The 7010-nt window shown below is 47.8% G+C and overlaps 1 pseudogene; it reads right to left on the bottom strand.

Annotated features, from left to right (window-relative positions):
* On the bottom strand, window positions 1-4887 carry LOC120667473 (annotated as a pseudogene).
* Window positions 4888-7010: the final 2123 nt, after the last annotated feature.

Below are 7010 nucleotides of genomic sequence, written 5' to 3'. Positions count from 1 at the left end.
TCAACAGGTGCTGGACAGCGGATCGACTAGCCCGTTGGGGAACACCCGAATAAGTGCCTTCTGTGCGACCAAGAGGATGAGACAGTCCATCACATTCTCACATCTTGTGTTTTCGCAAGACAGGTTTGGACGACCGTCCTTGAGAGGGTAGCCCTACAACACCTGGCCCCTACTTTGGAGTTTGACACCTTCAAGGATTGGTGGAGATGAGCCGCACGAAGGACGCCGAAGGCTGCTAGAAAAGGGCTGAACTCCCTGGTGATCCTCACGGCTTGGTCGATCTGGAAGATGCGTAGCCGCTGCATTTTTTATGGCTGCCACCGGGACGCCTGTCCCGTGCTGCAGGAGATTAACGAGCAGGCATGCCTGTGTAAGCTGGCAGGGGCAAAGGCGTTGGGGGAGCTGCTGCCATAGTTGGGATGTTGCAGTGTTTTTGTCTGTGGTTGTTTATCTATTTTTAGGCGCGTTTGTAACAAAAAAATAACCCAGACCATGGTTTGGACCGATCCTTCTATTATTAATACAACGACGCGCAATTCTCTTGCACGTTCGAGATAAAAAAAAACTTCCGCATGAAAGGCGTCAGTGTCAAGCAACCATGGGCTTCTCGCTTCATCTCTGATGACAAAGCCACAGCCTGCATCACCCGATGCTGAGTGGTATGCTCCATCAGAGTTGATTTTCAGCTGATCCTCTGATGGCTGGCACCAATGTTTCTTTTCCCTTTGGCATCCCACTTTCTCTTTTTTACTGAAATGCTTAGGTATTCATGAGCATTCTGGCCACTAATAATGTTTCTGTTTATGGTCAGGTTCTATACCTTAGTCTACTTGTAATAGTCCTAGAAGTACTGTAATTCCTACTCCCCTCACTGATCCAAGGGGGGGAAGTGGTTTTTGTATTTGGATCTTTTCTTCTCCTTAATACAAAGATATGTAGCTCTTCTGCGTATTCGAAAAAAAACTAATAATGGCCAAGTCATCTGCCAGTCTCCCCTCTCCTTCCCGTACTCTGTTTCGTTCCAGCCACCATTGCCACAAGAGGCTGACGACCAGTATTTGTTTCTTTTCCTCTTCATTTCAAGAATGCACTGGACTACCTCCTTTGCTTATTCCTTTTCTGCCAGAATTGCCCTGACTTCCTCCATGTCATATGCTTTCCACACATATTTAGCATACTTGCAACCAAAGAACAAATGCCCTCCATCTTCATTATGACGATTGCATGAGTACTTGAATTCAGCAGTGCTGTCTGAACTTATCAGCAAGTAGGTGTCCCGTTTTCATCGTTACAACAAAGTTGCTACTGGCACTACCGGAAACCGAGGCTACGCCGTGTCCCAAGGTGTTTGATGAGAGCCAAACATCGGGCACTCAGCAAAGAGGACATTTGCCGAGTGCCGGCCCTAAGGCACTCGGAAAACACAGGGCACACGGCATACCATATCTTTGCCGAGTGCCTAAACGCTCGCACACGGCAAACTTGGCGCATGTGCCCGCCACGTGCGACGGCCGTGGAAAGGCTAACGGCTATTAGCCTGTGCCGAGTGCGGCAGAGATGGCACTCAGCAAAGACAATACTTTGCCGAGTGTCTTTTGCTGGCACTCGGCAAAGAGATGGTTTGCCGAGTGCCTAATTTGGAGCACTCGACAATTTTTTTAGCATTTTACATTCCAATTTTTTTCTTCTCTCCTTTAATTTGAAAAGTTACACCCTGGTGATACATGATACGTTTATCAATTGGTTTACTATATTCTGTCATTTTATTTTGTTTGCAAAAAATTAAGTGGGTCAAAATTTTAAAATAATTGAAAGGGAAAGTGATATTCGTGTTATTGAATCAAAACTGAGGCATAGCAGGGAAAGAAATTCAAATTTGTTACATTTTGATCACGAAACTTGACCGCAAAAATTGTGCCCGAACTTCGAAAAAAGTAAAAAATAGCAAACGATGTCTGAAAATCATAGGACTTATTGAAATATCATGTTATCGTACTGGGCAAAGGTTCCGTTAACTGCCAAACATCCATCTCTTTTACTTTTTTTGCCGAGTGTCTTTTGGCACTCGGCAATGAGTGTCTTTTGGCACTCGGCGAAGGGTTTGCCGAGTGCCCGAAAAAAGGCACTCGGCAGAGCGTCACTTTTTTTTTTGCTGTCTACAGTTTGCCGAGTGCCAAACACACTCGGCAAATCACGCAGATCCGGTAGTGTGGTGACTTTTCTTGTCTCTTTAGCTTCTTTCTGATTAACAGAGTGTAGCTACAGCAACACGACCGGTTTTGGTGTGCCTCCTGGCGCCCCTCGTTCCTAAGCAGTGCATGCCCGGATCAAGCATCTTGAACGTTGAGAACTTGAGATCATATCACCCCAGCCTACTAAAAAGAAAAATTCAGAACGACATACCCCCGAGGATGAGAGAAGAGATGAGTATGCTTAAATAGAGCAGATCATGGAATATGCATACCGAGTTAGTTGAGTTGGCAGATGAAAGTTAATGATTGAGTTAATATAAAGAGTAAGGTGTTGCCTACAGTTGTAGAGATGGTTGTAGCTCCATGGTTTTGGACCTGGGAGACTTGAAAACAACGATGCGTTCGATAGTGAAGTGTGCATGGAACTAATAAGCGTATATAAATAAATATGAACAAAGATTTGCATAAAGCCGCCCGAGCAATGTTCATGTTATATGCCATGTATGGCAGGGTGTCCTTCAGAACAATATCTCGTGTGGCACAAGAACCTTCAATGGTATAGCGATGAACCCCTCCTAGGAGATTCATGGCGTAGGATGCGCCGTCGTGGTAGATGCAGTCCGAGTACTGGGACACCCAGAACGAGGTGGTGATACAGTGCCACTCACTGCTTCCAACTCTCGCAAACGGGAGCTGCCGGTCTGGATTGTGAATCATCATCAGGATGCAATCACCCCGCGATGGATCACAGGAGAGCACCACCTTCAGCTACAGGCTCGCCGGAGCCGGTCCGCCGCGTAGGGCTGCGGCGGCTGGTTCTCCTTCCTGGGTAGATTGGTGTCGTAGAATGAAAGGTCGTACCTTTGCAGGTCGCCGGCGTCATCGAGGACGGGGCTCACCTGCTCGACGGTGGCGACGGGCGGCAGCACCTGCTCGCTGTCGCCGGTGGCGGGGTTGAGGAGGTGGAGCACCGACCGGGCGTCGGCCATGACGAGCCACCCATGCGATGACCCGACGACGCTGCGCTCGGCGACGGGCGGGTCCGGAATAGGGTTGAAAACGGTCGGGATAAATCCCGTTCCGTTCCGCTCCGATTTCCACATTTTACCGTCTCGTTTTCGTATTTTCGAACAAATTCGGAAATAATACAAAATACGGGATGTCAAATTCGAAAACGGAACGAAAACGGTTTGGCTTCTATCCCGATCATTTTCGTATTTCCCGTATTTGATCGGGATATCCCGTTTTAGCAAATTCGGAATATATCGGATTTAGCAGCCCAAACCCAAGCATTTCTTAGGTCCTCTTGACGGCCCAGCCCAAATCACTAGTCACCGCACGCCTCCGCCTCCCTCGTCCCTCCCTGGCCAGCCGCCGCGTTTCTGCATCAGCTTTGGTCCTCGGCCGCCAGGCGCCAGCCGCTAGCTGTCCAGCCCCTCCGATCTTAGCAGCCGTCTCTCTCGTCCCTCCCTTGCCAGCTGCTGGTTCTCTGCCTGAGCCTTTCAGCTCTGGTCCTCGCCCGCCAGGAGCCATGAGCCATGAGCCAGGTGCCCAGCCCCTCCGATCTGAGCAGATGTTCACAGTCACAGAGCAGAGGTTCACAGATTTGAGGTCTGCGTATGGTATTGTGAAAGGATAGCAGCAGCTCAACATTGGTACTCAAATTACACATATTCAACCTTACAAATATGATCACGAAACTAGCTTAAAGAAATTAAATTTAGCAATAACCATGCATGAATATCCTTTCAATATTGTTGAGCATGAGTATTTTGTTGATTTCAAAAAATCTCTCTTTAAGCGTGGGCTTGAGAGTTGTGGCTTGTGACTGACTATCATACATTATTGTATGGCTGTGAACTTGTGAGGTTGTTAATTATTATCATGTTTACAATTACTTGTGCTATTATTATTTATCAATGTATTTTCATGTATGCATGTCAAGTTTGTCGGATGATTGGGTACGATCGTACAGGGTCGGTGTTTCCGTTTTGCCTTTCCGTAGACCGTTCGCTTTCAACACATTTCCGTTCGAATTGGTTCGTTTCGAAATACCGTGAGTCCGTATTCGTATTCATGTTCGACTTGTTCGTTTTCGATATCGTTTTCGTATTAAAATATAAAAGTGAAAATGGTAACGGAGTTATCCCGACCGATTCCGACCGTTTTCAACCCTAGTCCGGAAGAGGGATGGTGTACGTGGTTCTGTCCGAGCTCGGCGGCGCGGGCGCCGGCCGCGGCGGAGTAGAGGAGGCAGGGGGTCTGGGGCCGCGAGTAGAGGCCGTGGCGGCGGCGCGCCAGGAGGGGAAGACGGCAGCAGAGCGGAACAGGTCGGAGAACTCGAGCTCGCCTTGGATGGAGCTGAGGATGTCCGCCGGAAGCTTGGACCAGTCGGCACCGAGGGATCCGATTCGAAGGCTATCGACGGTTTCCTCATCGGAGTATGATCGGCCGTTGCAGCCGAAAGCCAAGCCCAAACAAGAGCCCAAGACGGGAGGAAATTGGAAAGTGGATTTCCTATGCGTACTGGGCTGACAATTAGTCTGGATCGGCAACGGAGTGGTAGTGTGGGCCGTTGCAGCCAAAACCCAGGCCCAAACAACCTGTCAGCCCGGTAGTGCCACACGAGATTTCCCATGCATACCGGGCTGACAGTTAAGTCTGGATCGTTTTGGGCCTCTACTGGATCATCCATGCTTTGGGTATAGTTTCATTTATACCATTTATTATTTAACGATCTGAGAGGCTAACTGTATATTGTATATTTAATTGTTACAACATCTCCAGCAGATTGCTCATATCCCACTACCAAAATATCTTCTCTCTCATCTCCAATAGTTATTTTTTCATTTTTGTTGATCAACCCCCATAGCAGACTACCAAATGCTAATCTCTAATACCTCCACCAACCACGTGGGCCCCACACATCATAGGCTTCACTAATTTTCTTCTTTTCTCCTCCCCTATCTTATCCTCTTCCACCGCTCTCCCGGCTCCTCCTCCCATCTCCCTCCCAACAGCGGCGACCGGCTCCTCCTCCTAGCAGCGGGCCTGTACCCCCGGCGCTCGTCCCGACGGGGAGCTCGCCCGGTCGGCCCCGCGCACATCTAACCCCACTCGACGATGGGAGCTCACCCTGTCGATCCGCGCAAGGTGAAGTAGGGGCGTGCCGGCACGAGGTGAGGCGGGACACGGCCGGAGGCAGGGGCAGCCTGGGCTTGGTCGCCAGCGCATGTTGGAGCCGGGTTCCGTCGAGCCCTTGGGGCGGCCAGAGGATGGGTTGCAGGCATGGGGTAGAGCCCGGGCACCAGGCGCGGCCGCCGCCGCACTAGGGGTGGAGCGGCGGCGCCTAACTGGCGGAGCAATGGCACCGGGCGAGCAGAGAAGTCCGGCGCGCCAAAGCCAACCATCCATATATAGGGGATATGGTTGCTTCTCCCCTACATCTAGGGGAGAGGAGGTGAGGTTTTGGCAATCACCGAAATTTTTTTGGTATTAGGGACCTATTGGTAATCTGTTAGAGCTCTTTTTTATCTCCAAAATGTCTCAAATGGTAGGTTTTGATATTGAGGTGAATATAAGCAATCTGCTGGAGATGCTCTTAGAACAACCATATTATTTCTCCCTTCTGCAAAATTCATCTCCCTACGGTTCTAAGACTAATCTTCTCTGGACTAAATCAAGTTATAGATAGCACTCCGGTTCAAAAAATTGTTATAATTAGCGCTTTGGGTTCTATGAATGTACAAGTCAATGGAAGACAATTGTCATCTTTTTCTAAGAGAGATAGATGTGATTTAGTTTGTTACTACGATGGAAGCTAAATCAAGGTCATCAGCAACTGTAGTAGATCAAGTCCATAAAATATAAAATGGACGAGATCGACATCGACTCATCGCTACCCTTGGTACTCCACTGCTCCTCTTCTTGCCATCTGGGTAATAAAGTGCGATACTAGTTGTTCCATTTTATAGCTGATGAATGTAAGACGAATGCACGGTGTCACCTACCAAGCACATTGTATGGGTGAGATGAAACAGAAACACAAATTTAATATCTTGTGAATGAATAGCAGACTTTATCTGTACTTGCTACAAAAGTAGCTCTTGGAGTACTTACTATATTTTACTCCATGAAGACTACCCTATATATATTTGTTCAATCACTCATTTGCCTTACAGTAGTGTCCACCACCAATAACCGGAGAGATCATAAGGGAAAGATGAGTGAGCACAAGAGGGAGTACTAGGTCAGATGAAATTCCATACAGCATTGAGAATGAAAGGCACCAGGAAAGAAGCTACCACTTGCTGAAGAGTTTACTGGTGATGAAAGTAGCAAAGTGGAGACTATCCCTCCTGGGCACGCACGGTTCCGGTCCATATCATTGTAGCTGGTCGTTGGCTTGTTGGAAGATATCAGCTATAGATCTGGCAGCTAACTATGATGGTTCTTGGTGCAAGCAACGCAACCATGCATGTAAGGAGCTGACAGCATTTCTTTCTTTGGGAAGAAAAATAACTGGCAATAAATGATCACATGATCTGCAGCGGTGTGCCCACGCACTCGATCTTTTTCTTTCCATTGATGAAAGGCAAAGGCAGGAGCACTGACTGATCATTAACAAGGAGCAGAGAGTTACATTACAGTACAGATGATTAAAAAGAGAGGCAAATATGAGTAAAATAGACTACAAACTAGTACAATGAGTTGGAATTTGGAAATGCAACTGCAACACAAAAATTAAGCACATAAATGAACTACATACCTTGTTGTTCTATCACCGATGGCACGAATGCATATGCAGTTAATTTGCAT

Source organism: Panicum virgatum, chromosome 3N (genome assembly GCF_016808335.1).
Source record: "Panicum virgatum strain AP13 chromosome 3N, P.virgatum_v5, whole genome shotgun sequence".
Classification (NCBI taxonomy): domain Eukaryota; kingdom Viridiplantae; phylum Streptophyta; class Magnoliopsida; order Poales; family Poaceae; genus Panicum; species Panicum virgatum.
The sequence above is the reverse complement of the archived record's forward strand: the minus strand, read 5'-3'. Positions and strand labels throughout refer to the sequence as shown.